The 23,015-nt window shown below is 33.1% G+C and overlaps 2 pseudogenes; both read right to left on the bottom strand.

The window, feature by feature from the left end:
- Positions 1-1,094: 1,094 nt before the first annotated feature.
- Positions 1,095-4,016, bottom strand: LOC125199627 (annotated as a pseudogene).
- Positions 4,017-4,954: 938 nt separating this feature from the next.
- LOC125199626 lies at positions 4,955-13,623 on the bottom strand (annotated as a pseudogene).
- Positions 13,624-23,015: the final 9,392 nt, after the last annotated feature.

The raw sequence follows: 23,015 nt of genomic DNA, 5'->3' as shown, positions 1-23,015 counted from the left end.
GTAATGATTTATCTTGACGGGACAAACTAATAAGAAATTAAGTCATCCTCGATGGGACATAGGGATCTGCTTCTCATTTAATCTGCCCACCAATACAAACTCATATTTCTACACTTGATAATGAGTTAGAAATGTAAATTGCTCACATTTCTTGGTACGCATTTTTTGTTTCAAGTTACAAAGACTTTTTTTTCATAACAATGATTAGGGTGGAATACGGATATCGGTATTGGGTTTTTACCGTATCCGATCCGATATCCGCGGATATTGGATTCAATATCAATTTATGGATTGGTATGAGATTGGTGTTGAAATTTAACAAAAACCCGGTATTGGGTAACTCGAATGGGTATTGGATATTACCGAATATCCAATGTATTATTTAAAGTATTTTTTAATTGGGTTTTAAACCATTTTAAGCTTTAAGAGCTGGACTAATTTATTTACTAATTACAACTTACTAAGTCTAACTTTCTCTAGACTTATTTAAATAATCAATTTCTCTTACTCTAGGTCATGGGTTCCCAAAATCTCCCAAAATTTATTTTTGCATAATCAACTCATGTGATTTTTATATTTTAGTTATTATTTGAACTTTGAATTATATTATTGGTTGCTTCTACAATTTAATTATATCGTACTTTATTATTTTACTTTCATATTGCATAACCAATCCTTTAAATATAATTATAAACTTTAAAATAAAACGCCTATTTTTAATAGTTTTATACTACAAAATAAATGCAACATTAAAGATATTAGTCAATTTAAATATTTCTATATTTATAGTAATATATAATTTGAATTTTTTTATTAGTTATTAACACATGTAAAGTGTCGGGATTTGGGTACCCGTCATTCGGATATGGATACCCATGGCGGGTATTGGGTACCCAAAAAAATATCGGGCGGATTTTGGATAGATATTTAGATGATTTTCGAGTTTGGATACCGGTTTTTTCGGTCGGTATCCGGATACCCGATATTCCCACCCTAACAATGATAGTAGTTTATTACAAAAAGTGAAGTTAATTAGTTGGCATATCCCATATGTGCAGGCCTACAGATGTGATGATTTTGAGTTGTTTTTAAGTTCATTCCCAAATCTTGATGATGCTGTTCATTTCTGCAACACATCATTACCAAAATTTTGCGTAAAAAGGGATGCATTTGACATTAATTTTTGTTCATTTTTTTAAACTTATCAATGATTAAATACTGAAAGGTAAGTTTTTTATGCTTTATTTTAAAGTAAAAAAATGGAAGGAAAAAAAAAAGACCAAAGAATAAAAATTAAAAATTTTGGTTTTTAAAATGATTTATGATTATGTTTTTTTATGAATGTATTAAAACACAAGAGGATGAGGGGATTAATTCCACTGACGTATCCAAGATTCAGACTAGAATGTTTTATAGGCCTTTATCTTCATGTGTTGTCAGTTGTCACGTGTTTTTTTATAAAAAAGGGGAGTTAGATAATTGGGGGTTTTATTTATTCTTCAATTTCAAAATTTTTACATAACAAAAATTTAGATTTGAAGTTGAAATCCCAAATTTTTAATCATTTCATTTTTATAATTTGAATTGATAGGTTGCATCAATTATTGGCAATTGTATAGAATGACTCAAATGCAAAACGGTTAACATAGTTTAACTCCATTAAAAAGTTTTTGATTCTTCATTGAAAGTTTTTATGTTTGAGCTTTTGACAGTTTTTGCTCATGTCGGGAAATAAATCAGACAATTTTTAAATAATTCAAAAGGGGCTTTCAATTAAGTATTTTGTTTGGCTGCAGTAATGATAATTCTCAAAATTGGGGACTTAAATAAAACCCAACATATATAATTCTCGTAGGCTGATTTTAAATTTCCCCCAAATCAAATATATTGGGGGCCATTTACGGCCCTTAATTAAAAAGGTGCCTTTCATTTCAGTTCTCTCCCTTTTAACCCAATAACAATAGTCTAACAAATTGAATTGCAGAAATCTATCCATCCATCGTGATTAATCCCCCTGTTTAGTAATTGGAGTTTTAAAAATAAGTTTTAGAAATGAATATTGGGTGTGTTAAATAAATAGATAAAAAAGAAAGGGAGGGGAAAAGGTAGAAAAATAAAGTATAAATTGAATAAATAAGAGAATAAAGTAAGAAAAAAAAAAGAAATAAAAGGGAAATATTTATTGGAAAAATTAGAAATGGTAAAATATTATATGAAACGGGGGGAGTATTTAATATTCTCTGTAATGGTTTTTTCCCTTTTTCTTAATAATAATGAATTTTTTTAGAAAAAAATTAATACTTTCTTTTTCTTTTTTCTCCTCTTATTCTTAAATTGTAGCGAAAAAAGTTTCAACCACTTTGAACGGAGGGACGGGGTATAAAAAACCTTTTTTTTTGCAAAAGATTTTATCAAAATTTTTGGGAAAAAAGAAGAGAATAAAATAATGAGGAAAAAAGTTAGAGATGGTGTTGTTTGTTTTAGGCGTTTTTTGGACAAAATAAATACGTAATACTTAAATTTAAAAAATGTGTAAGTTGACGACTAGAATGTGCTAAATTGCTTTTTTTAAATGGTTATTCAAGGAAAGGGATTTGTCTGATTGATTATGCATAAACTCTAGCATCTAATAAGAAAAGTTCTTTTACTTTTTTGGGGCTTTACTTCCCAAAAAAGCAAAAATAATGGTCCAATCAATCAAATATGTACAAACTAAATATATTGACTAAAAAGGGTTGTTCCCCTCCCCAACTCCACACTATATCCTTAAGCGAAGGCTTCAATTCTTGATCACAAAACTTGACATACTCAAGCGTGTCACCGGAGGACTTCTTCACCTCCACCATATGGAGCACGGCGCCACCTCGAAAATCTCCGCATCGATCCCCAGCTGCCCCTTCCTCCCCCCTTCTTCCCCTGCATCTTCACCACCCCATCCTTCTTCCTAATCCTGAAGCTCTCCGTCGTCGCCAGCTCCTCCAGCCTCGACACCACCGTCTCCGGCGTCTCCTCGTCGTGAACCACTCATGGTCCCTCCCTGGCTCCCTCCCTCTCCCCCTCGAACAATCCCGACAGATCAAACCCCGGCGTCATCGATATCAAGTCGAACGCGTTCATGTTATGCACCCTGCCCCCTCCCCTGTTTCGCATGATTCCGAATCCGAATCCACACCCTCTTGAATCGGATCGGAATCCGAAATATCGTCCATGATCGGCGATTCGACATGCTTGAACCCTTTAATGAACCAAGAATTTTCCATGATTTTGGTAATAGTGATCCTCGACCCTGGGTTAGGGTCGAGGATCTGAACGAGCTTCCTCACCTCCGGGGAACCAGTGCGGGCACGGAAATCCCCGCTTATCTTCCTGTACATCTCCATCAAATTGGAGTCATGGAAGGAAGATATCCGGCTAAGAGGACAAAGGATTACCCCACAAGACCAGATGTCGGCTTTTACGCCGTCGTATCCCGCTTGTTGATGACCTCTGGCGCCACGTACGCCGGGGTCCCACACGTGGTGTGGAGGAGGCCGTCGTGGCGCTTGGAGTCTATGAGGGCGGAGAGGCCGAAGTCGGTGATCTTGAAGGCTCCCTTGCTCGTCGAGCAGGAGATTCTCGGGCTTCAGGTCGCGGTGGTAGACCCAGCGGCTGTGGCGAAGTCCATGGCCGCGACGAGCTGCTGGAAGTAGCGGCGGCCGGCGTCCTCCTTGAGCCGGCCCTTGGCGACCATGTTGAAGAGCTCGCCGCCTCGGACGTACTCCATGATGAAGTAGATCTTGGACTTGCTGGCTAGGACCTCGTAAGTGGACGACGTTCGGGTGTTTCACGTCGCATCCGGAGATCTCGCGTGATCTGGTCGATGAGGCCGACCTTCATGATTTTTCCTTGTCGATGATCTTGATCGCCACGCTCAAGCCTGTCTTCAGGGATCGGCGTGGTGGACCTTCCTGAGCTCCTTGCCCTAAAACCTTTCCCATCTCGTACTTGCACATTAGAATGTTGCCTTTCTTCTCCATTTCTTGAGCTCTTTTAGGGATTTTATCATCCCATTAGAAGAAGAAAATGGAAAAATTAATGGGGTGAAAGGCAAGCAAGGTTGGAGGGATTTTGTCTTGGCAAGAAAAATGAATGAAATGGGATAAAAATGGGGATTGGTAGGTTTGTTTATGGGATTATTAGGAAAGGGTAATCCGAGAATAGGGTTGAGTAATTATAGTAAGAATATCAATTTTGGAGTTAGAGTTGGAGTTGGAGTTGGTATAAGTGATGTAGAATGAATGAATGAGATTGATTTAATGTTGTTGTGGATGAGCCTACTTAGGAAGGGCCTAACAAAGAATGTTGCTAGTTATATGCATATATATGTGGATGTGGTGTTGTTTACATTTGTTGCCACTAATCTTGTCAATTATCTCCAACAAAGGGGAGATTCGAATTATTTCCGATTTAGTTTGAGACTTTTATTTACATTGTACATGTGTTAATATTGGTGATATGTTAGTGCAAACATTGATATTTGAAACATTGTAGGGAAGCCAAATTACTATCATTACATATTTTTTTATTCCCATTTGAATACTAGTCAAAGTACTTTTTCCACAGTATATATATGTATACTAATGAAATAGGGCTACCTTTCTTCATGTAATAAGCAACATAACGTATACATTATTTTTCACTTACAATTATCATCTTTTACAATAAAATTACAACTTTTTCAATATTACTACAAAAAGTTGAAGTGGTGACAAAATTTAGCTAAGGAGTATGAAATTGAATTCAAACAAAAAAATATGTGAAAAAGAAAAGTGGTATCATAGAGTGACGTGTTAATCTTAATTATGTTACTCTCTCTTACATAAATCTGGAACATGATTCTTGGATTGAAAATACACAAATCAATCCAAGTAACCTGCAATCTCTTTATTTAAGGAAGAACATTCACAGTTTATAATCAAGTCTTCACTCCCTTGATCTTAAAAGGTCGAGCTTCTGTAGGACTACATCCTCCACCAATATCGGCACAACTAGAATCGTTAGAGGAAAGGCTTTCTCGATCAGAAGCCTTGGATTGTTCGCCCTTAGGCAAGTAGCTTCTCCTCACTTTAGCCTTCTCATCGCAATAAGCTTCTTCTTTCAGGATAGCTGTGCAGGTTTTGTTCTTCAGAGACAGATAAAGATATGAGGATGCCTCTCAAAGGCCCTGTGAACCAAACAAAAGAATGACTTTCTTTCAGCAGCATGTTCGACAAACAAACACAACAGCTCATGTAGCACTCCCACAACCCGTTTCTCTGATGTGTCGCTGTTGGGGTCCAAATGCGAGTAGTCAGCATATGGAGAGACGTACGGGAGTTTTTGAAATTCATTAGACCAATCTTTTATCTTCTGCTTTAACCGCAACCCTTTCGAGGGGAACAATGGAAATGCAATTGCCTCATCAGCACCACCACTGTATATTCCTTTCCTCATTGCAGTCAGCTGCATCATTGACAAGGTTTTGTCACTTTTTCGGTCACCATACTCATCAAGAACAACCAACCCCTTCAACCCGTCTTCTATACTCCATAGGATCCCTGAAAGAGTCATCAGGCAAACCTAGATACCACCGCAAGCCCTTAATAACCCTTAAAGGAAGCATCTGTCGACTGCTGCTCATCAACATAAACTTTTTCAAATTCCCCACAATATCATCTCTAAATTCTTCATATACTAGTCTTTCCTCTTTATCGAGCTCAATGGCTTTATCAGTCAGTCTAAACCAAGGTAAGTTATAGCAAGGACCTTTAAATTCCTCAAAGAAAGACGGGTGGTTCCTCAAGAACCTTATAACTTTGATACTTATATCAAATTCTGAGCCTCTTTTGGAGACAGCTGAGATGGGAATAGAATATTTGTCCTGTGGCAAGAAGATGCTGAGATAAAGAAATTTTTACAGCGATTATGGGCTTCAGTTCAAGGGACTTGTGAATTGAATCGATCGAGTCAAAGTAGGGTCTTTTTCCATTTCATATACCCCTGCACATAAGTTTGTACCTGAGTGTAGGAGTAAGGAGGCGACGGAGTTCTTGTTATACTAAAAGAGGACTTTCTCAACAAGGGTTGGCCTCATCAGTTCAAAGATTACTACAAAGTGATGGTGACAGCAACAATGGATCCTCAGAAACTTGATATCCTCTTTAAAATCATGTAATCTGGTTACAAATACATACTAGAAAGCTGAAATTATTGTAGTCAATGCATCAAAACTAAGTGCTTGCATACAGTTACAGTTCATATAATATTATTGAACACATCATTAGGTTTCTCATAGAGCAGACAGTAAATAAACTTAAAGAATCAGTCTTAAATAATATCTAGATTTTTATCTATAAAACAAAAATCTAGATATTTCTTATAATTCTTTTAATATCCCAACATCTCCCAGGCTGAGGCCGCAGCGCTCACCCTCAGAAGTCTTAACGATAACGAACTTCTTCAGTTCATTAAACGCTATTGAATTAGATCATGGTGTGAATGGGAAGTCGAGAACTTGAGGGGGAAACTCCTTTCCATGACCCGCCGGCAAAGTGTTTCTGAGTTTTTATTCCCGGCGTGGTCATGGGTTACGCTTCAGGCTGGACCATGGTGATTGGTCGAATAGGAAGAAAGTGCGATTAACATTTATCCGACCGATCCAGCAAAACAGCGGAGCTTATGGTCCAGGGTGGAGAAGTTGCACCGAGGCATATCGCTGCCATTCGGCACAGGGCTGAATGGCTGTATGCGGAGGCCCTTACATACCCTGATGAGGCACTGGTGATAGAGAGAGATAGAGAATTACCATTTTTACATGGGGTGGATAAAACAGAAGTTACTGGATAAACGTTTCTCATTTTACTTGTATTGTTCTTTCATTTATTCACCACACCACAGTGCACTACATTTTCTATATGCTTGTCTGTTATGATTTCTTCATTATTATAATAAGTACTCCTAAAAGATTACTTTCATTTTTTCACTAATGGAGTACTATATCTTTAACATATACTACTAATATATTAAAATTTGAAACACAAAAAATACAACTGCAAATGTCATTAATACCAAATAATTGATTTATTATATGCATCTTCTCCTAGACAAAATGTTCTGATTAAATTGAAATTTCCCATCCAATCATCTGTTTTATACTACCAGTGAACATTTTCGTCCTAGCCCACGAAAAATGTTCAAGCCCGAGAGGAACTATACTGGTTTCCTGCATTTTGGTAGGAAATGTAACAATCCTTATTCAATTAAAGAGTTAATTGAACAAGTAATGTCACTTCAAAACATTTTCTTATTTTAAAAGATAAGATAAGAGCATTTTTATTCAAATTTACCAACATACAATAAAAACACTAGTTAAAAGTATTAATACTTAGATACCCTACCTCATAACGTCCAAAAGCCTTGATTTGCCATTTCCTTCAATCATGCACCATTTTCCTTTCTTCAACTACCATCTCTATATTATCACACACAAATTCCATATCAATTTTATCAACAAAACGGGGTACTACGATAAGTAAAATTCTTTAGAACGCTCTAAGGTGTTTATCTTGACTTACGATATATGTAAATTAGAACATGCCTTTATTTCTAATTTCAACTTTTGGAACTTTTAAAATTCACCACATTACGCTATTTTTAAATAATTGCTCGAATAACATAGGATTCGAGCCCTATAACACAAGAAACCTCTTGAAGTCTAGTTTAATTTACAAAAAGATAATCTCAAAAACTCCAGGGGTTTAAGGAGGTATGGCCGTTTTATTACAGCTTGCCAATTTGTGACAGATTCTGGCAACTATTTCGCAGGAATATGCACAAGCTTCATATTTATTAATATCCTATAACTTAATAAGTTATAACTTGAGTACATATTTAGTCATATTTTTTACTTCACCACATAATTTTGTAGAATAGTATGCATCAAAATTTGGTGTTCATAATTTTAACTAAACAAATATGTTATTGAGTATGTCTTTGTGCATGTTCAAGTTTTTTTTATCTTCGTTACATTTTAATTATTTTTTAATAGTTAAGTTACTATAAAAGACTATATAAATATGTCTACTGGAATTTATTTTCTTATAATTGATGTTGCATCGTTAACATAATCCCATTAATTGTATAAAAATAAGACTGTTATCCTTATATTTGAATCAGTAATTTTAATTTCTTAAAATTGATGTTAAAATATGTAATGATTAAAAAAACGTTGTATAGTTATTCATATAGTTAAATTATTGTGTTCAAAGCTACCAAAATTTTATTAATGTATATATCATGAAAAAAGAAAAAACAATCCCATCAAATAAATAAATTTAATTTATGTTTATATAAATCAATATAAAATAAAAGCAGTCTCAAAAAAATGGTGGTGGAATATTATAACCATTATTTAGATAAATTAGTGTTCACGATGTATATATATATATATATATATGAGAAGTCTATATACATGCCCAAAAATTTGGGATAGTTTCCATAATACAGGAGATTGTCTTTTTCTTTCTAAATTCTTTATGATTCCACCTAGATATATGGCTCGTGTATATATTTCCACTTGGCATGGTAAGACATACCAAATCATATGACATATGATATACTTGAATCACTGAATTTTTCTCCTCTTGGGCCCCTCACCCAATCGACTTTTTTCCTATGTATAATATATGTATAAAAGAATTAACAATTGAATTAGTAGCTGAGTTGGTTTGAATTCCTCTTGGGCCCCTCACCCAATCGACTTTTTTCCTATGTATAATATATGTATAAAAGAATTAACAATTGAATTAGTAGCTGAGTTGGTTTGAATTCGGGTGTTGAAGTGCACCATTTCAATTGTTCCTGGTTTGAATCCCTTTTCTAGCATTTTCACGTATTAGTTTTTATGCATTTTTGGTAATTTCTCTAGTAATTGTATGCTACTATAATCTTATAGCTAATAATTTTAGTTCGTACTATAAAGAATTTTTCATGTTAATTTTCTCTAGTAATTTTTAATTTTATACGTAGCTATTAATTTTGTATACTTTTTTTGTTAATTAGAATTAAATGATTTTCATTATTTAACCATATAAATTACTCTTTATCTCTTTAATTCTATGAATATATAAATATTTCACATAATATTATTTAAAAATCAATTTTAATCATATCATTTTTATTTTAAAAATCTAGAATAAAAGAAAATTATTCATTAATTCCATAAATACATAGATATATTATTAGTAATATCAATTTGAATAGCACTCTTTATTATAAAAATATATATATTTTTTTTCGATGTTGTTACTAACTTACTATATTTCTAAATTTTATTACTCGTTCTCTATTTCTCTATCTCATTATCCATTTTTCGCATACTACTCCCTCCGTCCCACAAAGATTGCCATTTTTCCATTTGGTCCGTCCTACAAAGTTTGTCTCATTTCATTTTTTACCATTTCTTACATTTATGGGACTGGAGAGTATTATTTATGCCGGAGCTATTTCTACGTCGTTAACACAGAAAATACTTAATAAATTTTAGCATAATTTGGGACCCCTAGGATTAGAATCCTGCTCCGCCACTGTACGATGAACAGTGCGGCTTTAGGCCATAACTTGGGCTTGGCAGAAATAATTCACGTAAACTGAACAGATGTTTTTGCATAGAATTTACCCCAAAACATAGTATAACTAGGAAGGTGAATGGCTCCTAATTAAAAACAAGGATACTATAAAGGTCCGGGTCCAAGCATGCGTATGTAGAACAATCATTCAAACTAAGTCGTAATTTTTATTTAAATAAATAATAGTAGTAGTATATTTATATATTACTACAACCGGTGGAGCTGATTAATGGCTAACTAATTAGCGATTCAAAACTAAGATCAATTTTTAATCATTAGATTGAGAGATCTAATGATTGATATAATGTCAATCATTATTCGCAACTCTCTTAAATTTTAAATTTAAATAATTATTAAATAAAATTAAAGGTTATTAATGTCAATAATCTCTTATTAAAATTATCCTAAAACTTTAAATTTACGTAACTCTTCAATTTAAATTTTTTTTTCGTAAAAAAATATATCAAATTAAAGGTAATTTTATTAGAAATCAAGCGAGATGTCAATTGCATATGTTCCAACGATGTTCGGATGATGAAGTTTGATGATTTTTATTTCGTTCGTATATGTTGATAATTTGAGCAAATCTCAATATAATGTATATAAAACTCTGTATAATGAATGTAAAATCTCAATATAATGCATGTGAAATCTCAATAAAATTGGGATGATATTTTCGTAATTGCGTTGAAATACTCATGTGATTGTGTTGATATTTGTAATATATTATGTTAATATAAAAAAACACGAAAATTATGATAGGATGATGAAATTTGATGATTTTTATTTCAGTTTTCGTATTTGTTGATGATTTGACGAAATCTTAATATAATGCATATAACATCTCAATATAATGCATGTGAAATCTCAATAAAACTGGATTGATATTTTCGTGTACTTGTCATTATGATGCAAAATTAAAACAATTTTTGTTTAGTAAAACAATGAATTTAATTCAAGAAACAGAGAAACTTTTTATCCATAAATTCTAGTACTCCTCCGTCCCGCTTAAAATGACACATTTTTTTTGGTAACTTTCTCTCTCCAATTAATACACTCAACCACTTTTTCTCACTCATATTAAAATATTCATCTTTCTTTATCTCTCTACTTTAATACTTATACCCACGTCTCTCTCTCCAATTAAACATTTTAACCAATAACTCCTAAAATCCCTAGCTAAGAATGTATCATCTTAGCGAGACTAAGGAGTAGCATTTACTTTTATTCGAGACATAGACTAAGATATACGATACTCTACCTATTAACTACTTCCTAAAGCCGGTGTGAGGGCCCTGAGAACTGGGTTCGTCCTCTTTATCAAAAATAACAATAACTTTTATTCCACAAGAAAAATAACATTAATTAAACGGCTTCCTAGAGCCGGGGTGTGAGGGCCTTGGAGACCAGGGCTCGTCATATGACTAAAACTGTTACTTTTATTTTAACAATAACTTTTATTTCACAAGAACAGTAACATTAATTAGAGTGAACTATAATTTGGGTACCTAAATTTTATTAAAATAATAAATATGGTCCTATTTTTAAAAATATAACCACATATCTCTGAATTTTTATATAATATCACTGAAAGCACTTTTATACGCATTCCTACCTTTTTAATCATTTAGTACCATTTTTTACTCAAAAGATATTTTTATAGTTTTATAATTACTATTCTCTCCTCTAATATCTCACCTCATCTTACAATATATAATCATTAAACTAATATTTTCTCTCACTTCCCATTTTCTCTCTTCCTTTTGCAACAATAACTCTCTAATAGTGAAAGATAAATAAAATTTTATAATATAAAATACTCTCACGTGCCTTACATTTTGTCATGTTTTGATTGGGGATAAATTTTTAAAATTATATTCCTATGTTCACTAATAGTTAAGCAAACTTTTCAGCATGAAATTTAAGAAATAGGTATGTAGTGTGTTAAGTACGGAATGGATCACCTACCACAATTCCTCCTCCATCTCCTAATAAAGTAAGAGAAGGAAAAATAGATAGAAAATGTATCCCTAACATAGATAGATAGAAAAAGTAAGAGAAAGAAAAAAGTAGAAAAAATAGTGTAAAAAGTAAATAAAGTGAGATAATAAAGTAAGAGTGAGAAAATGTGTTAATTATAACTATATATGAATGTGATCGAGTAGACGCTTGAAAAAATTAGTTGTAAAAGGAACTCCACTATATATTTTTTCAGATCAAATATAATATATACATGTATATAATTATATAATATAAAAACCGTAATCACAAAATTGTAAAAATGCATATATATTTAATACGAAGTAGTCCAAAATATATTTAATAAAAAAAACATGTCATAATTGTGGTTTTACATCTAAAGCGGTGACAACCGAATTCTACGTGTTCTCATCGATTGAAAGCGTTGCAAGATTTGTTCGTTACCAATCGTTGAAAACAAGTGCTTCTCAATATATACAATTAAACTATCATTCATCCATTTATCTCCCATTCGATTTCGCAAGTCTTGATAGTCCTCATTGCAAAAATGCTCTCTCAACGAAGGTAGCAACGGGTAAAACCAATGCAAACACAATAATCCAATAAACCAACGGAAAAGCCAAATGCTTACCACTTTTGACCATTTCTATAGAAACGTCTCCTAAATTGCTTAAGGCAACAAATCGAGGATCACATCGTACATTACCAATAAAATTACTAAGTTGAAGTGGAAGACGTAAACATTCATTTGCGAAAAAGTCCTCGTGAGATAAAGTAGCAAGACGGATTACATGAGCATCATTGAATCGAGAGAAAGAATCTCTTGGATCAAGACATGATATGCATTCGTCGGTGTTAGCTTCGAAAATCGATTATCCATCTCTTGTATAGTTAAATCAACAACATTGACATTGCAACCACAATAACATAAATTATGATAAAAAAATATATATGTATAGAAGACATAAATAGAAATATTATAGTACCGATAAAATATCTCTACACGATAATAATGCAAATTCAGTGATCAACTCTGCTCCATGCTTCTTATAACCACGGCGTGGTATAATTTCATCCATATCAACTTTGTTGCTTGATCATGCATGTCTTCTCATCCATTCTCTCAAAATTTTGCAACCGAAGTTTCACACTTCGGATCAATGATATGTCTTGAATAATATTTCATTGATTATTCCCAATAAATGTTTCATCAAATGCAAAGTGAAAAACAAACTCATAACTATCCATCCTTTCAATCAATCCTTCGATGGTACTTACGTTATCACGAGAGTAGTATCATCACGTACAACTTCCAACACTTTCTCAATAAGACCACATAGAGCATAAACGAAGCAATGTAAAGAAATGTAACCTCAACGAGTGTCTCCAGGCCTTACCAAACTAGTTTCTTGATTTTGACCTCTTCCATTTATCACTTCTCCATTATTAAGTTGTTCAACTAATCTTTCATGTTGCAATGTCTAAGTTGGTCTTTTCTCTTACAAAATGCCCCGACCATATTCACAATCATGGAGACATAGCTAAAAACATCCTTCACAACTCTAATACCCTTGGCAGCCAATAATAATTAATTGAAGTTGATGAGAGAAACAATGAATATACATGACATATGGATTTTCTTGCAATATTAAGGATTTCAATCCATTAAACTCACCCCGCATATTAGAAGCTCCACCGTATCCTTGTTCTCTAACTTTAGATAGAGATAAATTATGCTCACCAATAACTCATCAATAGTGCATTTCAATGTATGAGAGGAAGTGTCGATACATGCACGATCCCAATAAATCGCTTCAATCTCATATCCTTCGTTATTCACATATCTTAAAACAACTTCCATCAACTCCTTCAATGAAACGTCTCGATCCTCATCAACCAAAAGAGTGAAAACTTTATCTCCAATATCATCAACTATGGCAAGTGTGACCTCTGAAGCACAAGCATTTGCTAATTCCTTTTGAATTCGTGGCGAATTCATTTGATTGTTACAGGAGCATTTGTAAACAAAAATTTGGATACATCATCGTTAAGTTCACTAAACCATAGAAGCAACTCAAGAAAATTATCTCGATTTGATGAACTACTTGACTCATCATGTCCACGAAAAGATAATCCTTACTTTAAGAGAAACCGAGTTACATTCAATGAGCATCAACCGAATACGATATGCAACTTCCATCTCACGGTATTTGACCGAATGTACTTGCCACATTGTTCCTTTGATCTTGAAAAGCTTCAACTGAATTCTAGCATTATTATGACAACTATTCACGCCTCCAACATGATAATTGAATCTTTCTAATGCATTTTTCCAATTGCTATAACTGTCTTTGTAAAAGCATCATCCGATTGTCGACCTCCTTTATCTCGATTTCTTGAAAAGGTAGCACCAAAAGCAAAAAGTTGCCTCCTTTGAACACTATACTCTAACCATGTATACCTTTTAAACCAAATATCTTGAAAAATTCTTTCTTGAATGCGTATTTCTTTTTTTCATACTTATGTCCAATTGGTTGACAAGGGCCCTTATTCAAATACTCTCTTCGTACTCTATCACTAATTGAAACATTGAACTCTTCAATTGGCTTACGTTTTCCCAGATCACTAACAATATCATTCAAGTTCAACTGACTCTCTCTCCGGGCTGATTTTCCATTGCTTCAACAATGGGTTCATGGAAGAAAATTCATCCGACGTTTTTTAAAGAAACGTTCCATCTTCTACACAACCTAAACAATAATTATTGAACTACAATATTAGTTTATATCCATGACTCCACAAGACACTATCAACACTCACTAACAAAATTGTATTCTACGCGACAATCACAAATATTAGCTTGCAACTAACCAATCACCATTGTTATAACTTTTTAGCTTGCAACTATTCTATCAAAATTTTACAAAAATAAGAGATAGAATATAAAATCAGAATCTGAATATTAATTTCACTAAAGTTTCAAAGACTCAAACCTTTGCACAATTGCAGACGCCGTTTCATGTATTTTCGTGCGCATGTGCTCCAAACTTGTAAACCCTTACCTTGTCTCTCTTTCTTTAGCTTTTAAAAATCCCAAAACGCGTACTCCTACTTTAAATTTTAAAATCATTTTTAATAACAAGCCAAAATAACGTGTGCCACTTTTTAAAAGTGATAGCACTTTATTAATTTGAAGAATAAAAAGAGTCAAAGATATTAACGGGTCAGGTCGTTTGAACATAACTTTTATATTAATTAATTCATTGAAATTACTCATCTTCTTCCTTCTCTTCTTATTCTCCAACGCCATTGTTCTCTGCAAATTCTTACTTTCTTGTCTATAATTTCAGCCCCTAGAACTATTAATCTCAAGATAATTTGTTCTTCAAGTAGCATTATTTGGTAAGGGCTAAACATGATTTTTCAAAATTTTGAAAAATTTGAAAGTAGAAAAAAAAAAATTGGGTAAGGGCTTCAAGTCTTACCCTCTCTCCATGTGTGTCCGCCCTGAATGTGATATGTAATGTAGTTAGTGTCAAAGTTGTGCGTTGATTAGTTAGGATTGTGTGTTAGTGTTTTGCTTTATATATTTTTAGATATGGACTTGGTTTAAGGAAATAAAGGCAAGATTCCCTTAGTAAAAGTGATTGAAGAGAGGATGCATGTTGATTTGTGAGATTCCTCCTTTAATAAACCAAAATCGTTTGGATGACGTAAGGACTATAGAAATGCACTAATCTAATCCCTCGCAAAGCCCTCTAAAATGTGAGTTAGAAGCCGAGTAGAACATTTTCTACTGAAATAAAAAAATTAAGAGAGGCTGCCATTGATGCTCGGGGAAATGACATAAGCTATTGAGGACTAAAGACATTAGGATAACCAATTGAGCTTAATTCTTTCGAACCGATAAACCTCCTCATTGTAAGAGCACCCCTTAGTAACACACTTTGAGCCCGACTTGTAATTATCCATTCTGTTGGAAACCTTTCCCTTCATGTCATGTGAACAAGGGATAGGTTGGGGTAACTCACGCGAAGAGAAATAAGCCGTGAAACAGGGGGTACAAAACGAAAGTTAGGAAGAAAACGGGCAGGAAACATTGTAACTCGACCCGAAAAAAAAGGAAAGAGAAAACTAAAAAAATGAGTCAGAAAATGGGCAAGAAGAATGTATAACCTGACCCACAAAAGAAAAAGTAATTGAAAATAGGAGGGCATAAAATGATGTAACCTGTCCCGTGAAAAGGTTAGATAAATAAGGCCAAAATGACCATGGGTATCTTCAAGGTTTGGGAAGTCTCAAATTGCACATGAGAGGTTGTTCTAGTTTTGTCCCTGAGTTCACATGTCCTTCACACTTCTATATAGCTATGAACTTAGAACCAATAGGACCCTCACATTTATACATTGCAACCTTGCCTCATTACAACCTAAATAAAAGACATTAAGGAGTTAGCTTATCATAGAACTCTAGCATCAATGATATGGCAAAATGATTGAGAGAATGGTCCTAACAATCGGTGAGGATTGAGTGATCGAGTGAATCCAACAGTCGGAAAGACATAAGCTATCTTGACAAACGGACAATCATTAAGAGGTAGAAGAGGGGAAGGAAAGGAATATGAGACTGTAGACAATTGAATTGACCTTAAGCTTGTAGGGACGACGCAAATAACATAAACTAGTTCGTCTTTTCTTTACATGGCAATGTGTTTCTTTACTTATGTGTTTTTCTTTTCCACGCTTAGTTCTTTTATAATGTTTTGAATAAGAACCATGCTTTGAAATTTGCCTCTTTTCTTTTCTTTTCTTTCATACTTGAGGACAAGTATGGGTTAAGTGTGAGCGATTTGATGAGGCTCGTTTCACGCATGTGTTCTACCATAAAGCCGCATCAAATTCGTGACTTAACGTCTAATTTTGAGTCGGTGTGCGTGAAAATAGCCATATTCGAAAAGGAACGAACATAATTAAATGATAGGCAGATGAGTTGATCAAGTCATAATCAAATGGAGCTAGCAGGAGTTTCCGCATGGGAGATAGAGTGAAGACCCCACCACAAAGTGAAGGGCGAGAAAGACATTTTGGAGAGGATGGTACTCTAGGGATCGAGCCCTACTCCTCTCTATATAAAGAAAGCTCAGCACGAGTAGAGGGGGTCACACATACATTCTTAGAACATCTTTAGGAATTCGACTCTCTTCGAGGCAAATCGGAGCTCATTTTTCTTCACCTTCTGATTTCCGTTGACACACACTTGTTCCTATTTTAGTTTAGTTTAGTGGTGTTTGGTGTTGGTTTTTGTCTTCATATTCTTTAGGTTATGATATTCGCTTCGAGAGGAGCGATGAAACAATTTCTGTTTTAGTTTGCTTGTTTTCAATTTACTTTTGATGTCATCGAATCTTGATACTTTTGATTTAGTAAAATTGGAGATATGATTTCGATGTTTGTTGCAATGTTTGTATGATGTCTCTGTTCTACCTTTGATTTCTTGTCTTATGATAGGATCTTAGCTAAAATTGTTTCGTTGTGTTTTGATTTGGTCGGATCTGAGTTTTACATCTATGTTATGTCCGTTGCGAAGGAAATCATAGATGAGTTACCTTAGGATGTCTAGATTTGATAGATGTGTTTCCTTTTGCATGATTATAGGTCGTTTCTTGTTCACGTAGTTGTAGTTTAGCTCTTAGGAGCATGTTTAATTTTACTAGTTTGTATGATGCTTTATTGTTCAGATCCATTTTTACTCGTTTTCATGTTGATTTGGTAAAGAAGATGAAGTTTGTTAGAAAAGTTTTACTTTATCGTACGTTTGCGGGGATTATTTGGACGCTACCTTATTACGTTTGTCTATTTCGGAAAATTTTAGTTTAAGTTGATCAAGTTGATTTTATTATATTTAGCAAGTTGATCAGTTTAGTTCTTAAGTCAATGTAGTTAACTTAACCCACCATAGTGAAGTGCGGCAACAACCATTCCCCATCGTGTCTCGCAAACAATGTTAAACGCATCATCTTTGTGGGATCGATCCTTGCTTCCTATCTAGTTAATAGTATTGTGGGTTAAGGTCACTTCGAACTCTTCTATTCAGCTCACTCAAGTCGAATCTAAGTCAAGTTGATCGATCCGAGCTTTCACTTGATCCACTAACCGGTAATTTTGGGTAGAAGGCACACATATGCCACTGGATCAATTCGACAATCCAACTTTAGTAGTTCACAACGACAATCCTAAAGAAAAGAATGAGAAGAACTCAGCGAAGACTTTTCAAGCAGCAGAGCCCGTATAGAAGATTGAGCATAACTTAAAGACCCCAAAAAGCCAAGGGCGGGAAGGACTTTTCTAGAGGATGGTACCCTAGCGATCGAGCCCTACGCCTATCTATAAATAAAAGCCAAGCGCAGTAGGGGAGAGATACACACTTAGAGATTCAACTCTCTTCTAGGGCTGAAATGGAAGCTCACTATACTCTACATTCTTGGTTTCTCGCACACACTTTGGTTCTAGGTTTTAGTTGTGGTTTTGAGGTATTTTTCTGATAGTTTCCTGTTATGTAGCACCGTCCTTAGAAGAGGCGAAGAAACAATCTTTTAAATTGTTGTCGCTACATTTTCGCTTAAGTTTCCCTATTGTTTGAACTACCTTGTGGCAAGAAGCTCATTTCAAATCTGTGTTTATGATTTATTTGCAATGCTAAGTTTGTTGGTAAACGTTTATGATGTTTTTATGTTGCGACTATTGAGTATTTAGGAAGAGTTTATGCTATTTAGATCTGAGTTGTTGATTTTGTATTCTTGTTTGATTCGGAAGACTTTTGGAATGAAAGATGTTAGGAGGCTTAGATATAATTTAATGAAGTTGTTCTAAGTGTATTGTGAAGAGTAATGGCATGTTTGAGTTCAATTAAGTTTCTCGTTGTAGATCTGGTATGTTGTTTCTTTTGAATTTCTGCATGATTATGGCTTAGTGGTACACCCACGTAGTCATAGTCGATTTTAGCATAGATCTCGAAGTTACAAGTTCTTTATATTAAGTATGTTCTGCACAAATGGCTCATTAGCATAGAAATGTTTAGGATCTGGTTATACTTTGTGTTGCGTATCGATTTTATGAAGAAGATGAGTTTGTTGGTAAAGTGCACTTTATCGTACGTTTTGCAAATCTCGACATTCGTTCACTTTTACTTTTCCGTCTTTTTAGGAAACGACATTATGAATTCTCCAGTCAAACAAGTTGATCAATTCAAGTTTTAGTTTAGCTTAGCAAGCGATCAGTTTAGTTAGTTTAAGTCCCTCAATTTAGTCGTCAAATAGATTTAACTTAACCCACCTTAATGCGTGGCGTAGTCATCCCCAACTTGTTTTCAACAAATGTAGAACACATCGTCTGTGGGATTCGACCCTTACTTTCCATTACTAAATCATAGTAAAGTGGGTTAAGGTTTTGAAAGCCCTAAGTTCCTCCATCTGCGCATATTAAATGGACACGAGTAGGTCAGAACATGCTCAAATTGATCAATTAGAATTATCACTGGATCAATTTACAGGTACTTTAGGTAGAAAGAGACATCATCCACCTTGATCAATTTGGTATTTTGAGTGATCAGTTCAAAACAAGAACGACAGAACGAACTTATGAAAAACAAGACTTTCAAGAAGAAAGTATTATATTGTCATTAACCAACAACATGACTACTAGAAAATTGGTGTAATATGACACTCAAAAATGTCGACAGAAAAATAATGTCATGCATTTTATCTATAATGGCATTCCATACAAGTGCATTGAGAGCCACTGTAATGATAGGTGAAATGCAATAATATAACTATCATAACTACACCAAAAAATTGCCACAAAATAGTATGTTTGTTGACATTTGAAAGTGACAGCAAATGTAATATGTGATTACATTGATTAATACAAATGAAAATTACAAGGGACCACCTATAGATTTTTAAAATTACATTTTTCTTTTGCAAATTTCATAATTTAGATTTTTCATTTGTAAATAGCATAATTTATAGGTTGCTCCTACAAATATATAAAAATTATTTTATTACTATAATTTAATTTTTCTAAATTTGAATATTATACAATTACATTTCCATTTCCCAACGTACTATCAGTTCCACTTTTACATTCACTTTAAATACAAAACATACTTTCATATAAAAAACTTATATAATAATTTCCATGAAATGAAAGTATACAATATTAAAATAAAAAATACAAAAAAGGTTCTATATATCACTACACATTATCTAACGCTTAAGGTTTTTCTTAGAAGCTCCTTATCACATGTATCCTCATCCGCATTAGAATACTTAGCTAACTTCATCTTCAGCAACAACATCATGTGTTCATGTTAATGTATTAAAAACGTAAAATATTAATCAACATAAACAATACTCCAACAAAATAATAAAAATTGATGATAAAGAGAAATATTAAGCTATCAACACTTAACTTTATTGATGCCTATTTTATGCTAATCAAAAAGTTGCCACATTCCATGATTTGACAATATAAGGTCAAAAAAAAAACTAAGGTAATAAGGTATTAACTGTTCTTGGGGACAAAGAAAACGTATCACACAAAGCTCAAATTATTAACAATTTACCAACACTCTTTTACTTATGCTGTTCCCCATCAAATTTTCAATCATCAATGCAAGAAGAAACAAACCTTAAAATTATTTATCCATATGCACATATAGAACTTGCATATTGGCTTCAATACCCTTCTTATTCTCCCCCACTCCATAAAGTATTGCACAATATATAAAAAGATCAAGCTAACAAACGTTAGTACCTACGCATTTCTCACATAAAGGTTATATATTTAATACCTTTTATTCTTTGAACATCAGATACAGAACATATACTATATCAAAATGCATGACAATATGCAATCTCACTAACTCTTAGAAGAAAATGTAAAGAAACTATTATAAGCACGTGAAATTCGAGACTAGGTACATAGCTAACGAGAGTTACCAAGACAATGCATTATCAACTTACAAGCTTAGAATGATGAAGCAATGCAATGTTGAGTCTCTAAATTTGTGAATGGGATAACAATTTTATAGTCATAGACTTATTATTATTATATAGCTCCAAATATTAATAAACTTATTATTCACATAAACTTATTATTCAAAAATTCACCCATAATCAAGTCTACAAATCAATAAAGTTATAAAACGTAAATGATAATGTGTTATATAATTCCATACTATGACCAAAGCAAAAGAATTAATCTAATAAATGAGTGAAACTTATAAAGTCATGTGTAAACTGGCAATAAGGTGCAATGGTGATTCTCCATATGGCTAATTATATTAATCAACTAATGAATCGACAACCATTAGCATTCAAAACTCTAATTTCCCCAACTTATCCATGTTAACTCCACTTCACAAGAGGAACAAACCATATGCTTCATTTTTGACAGAAGAATCAAAAAATGAAATTCTTATATATCTACTTTATCCACTATTTTACCCAAATCGTTAACCAAATCATAAGCTAGACAATTATCACAAACTATTTCCTACATAAAAACCTAGAATTGAAAAAATTAGGATTCACAAACAAACAACATTTTAAACTATGGAAAAAAACCTCACGTGGAGTAACAAGGGCAGCGACTATTAGCGTGGGCAACGCCGCCGCGGGGAAGGGTTTTCGGAGGTGAGCAGTGGCGCCGGTCGGTGACTAGTCGCATGGGCAGCAGAGACATGTTTGGGCAGTGGCGCGCTTATGGAGAGTTTTGATGACTTTTTAATATGTTATGTTTAATTGTTGGTTTTAAATTTTCTATATTTTCTGAATGTCACAGTTAAATATTTCTTAATTTAAGTAATTAATATGTCAATTATCCATTTGCTTCGTAAAATATTAGGTGATGAGTTTGCATTTGTGAAAATTTAAATTTTTTATTTTTATTACAATATTAAAATTATTTTTACTTTGAAACTGTAAGACACTTAAAAGTGCCATTAATGAGTTCCAATTGCGGCATTTGTTTTGAGATGCAGTAATAGTATATGTTGTACGTGCAGTGAAAAGCTAGTGTAGTGACTGAAAATCTGTACTGGCACCTTTTACAAAGTGTGATAAAAAGAAAATGTAGTGAGAAGCTAATTTTCTAGTAGTACAAATACTGTAGGTAGAAAGAGACATCATCCAACTTGATCAATTTGGTATTTCGAGTTAGATCAGTCCAAAACAAGAAACAACAGGAACGAACTTATGAAAAACGAGGCTTTCAAGAAGAAAGTATTATATTGTTATTAGCCAACAACTTGGAGTATATATCAATACTATCATAACACCGGATGACATTAGAATTTTATTGGAGGACATAGAGGTGAACTAAATGGCGAGATTTATGATAGTAACAAACAAAATGATTTCAGAATTAGATTCATTTCTTATCGATTAAGTTTTGTGACGGCGGCGTATTTTTGAAAAATATCATACTTTGGTTTTTACTCGTGTCATATAATGTACTCTATAAAAGATATAAATATGCACAATCTACCCTGACCATTAGCTTAATACAACATAAAAATAATGTTTTTAAAACAGCTCAAGTGTACTTTTTCCGACACTAAATATAGAGCGAGAATTAATTTGTTATTTTGGTGGAGTACTTGAGGTTTATTTGACATATTTTCAAATTGATGACATTTGCAGTTTTGTATTTTCCAGACGCAAATAAAATATATATTCCTGAATCTTTCAATCACATTGGACCAAACATAAGATCTGATCTTCTACTTTAATTTTCTTATAGGGAAGCCAATAACTTGCTATCTCTGTTGATTAAAATTTATTCCACTTTAACTCAGCACAAAAATTTATCAACTTTGACTCAGCATAAATTTTAAAAAATATAATATAAAATAAGTTGAAAAATTAATGAAATATAATATAAAATGAGTTGAAAAATTAATAAATTATAAGTCATACTTTTATAAATTAATTTTATAATATAATATGAGTAAGAATGAGTGAGTATAAATTAATTTTATAATAAAATATGAATAAGAATGAGTTAGTAAAAATATAAGATTTATTAAAAAAATAATAAAAAAATAAAATAGAACAAATTTTGGAAGCACTGAAATGAATAAATGGGACAAATTTTGAAATGAAGGTATAAATGTTGAATTTTAAGAATATGATTTATTTGTGTTATTGACTTCCCTTTTAATTTTTTTAGTAAATAGTATTCACAAGTGGAAACTACATTTCATTAATTTTTTTTTATAGAGGTACAAATTACGAGTATTACGTTATCGGATAACACATTAATCGGCTTGTTTTCTTTCGATTAAATTCTTTATGAGTTTTAATTTGAAGTAGTGCAATTAAAAAGAAGA

Source organism: Salvia hispanica, unplaced genomic scaffold, assembly GCF_023119035.1.
Source record: "Salvia hispanica cultivar TCC Black 2014 unplaced genomic scaffold, UniMelb_Shisp_WGS_1.0 HiC_scaffold_593, whole genome shotgun sequence".
Classification (NCBI taxonomy): domain Eukaryota; kingdom Viridiplantae; phylum Streptophyta; class Magnoliopsida; order Lamiales; family Lamiaceae; genus Salvia; species Salvia hispanica.
The sequence above is the reverse complement of the archived record's forward strand: the minus strand, read 5'-3'. Positions and strand labels throughout refer to the sequence as shown.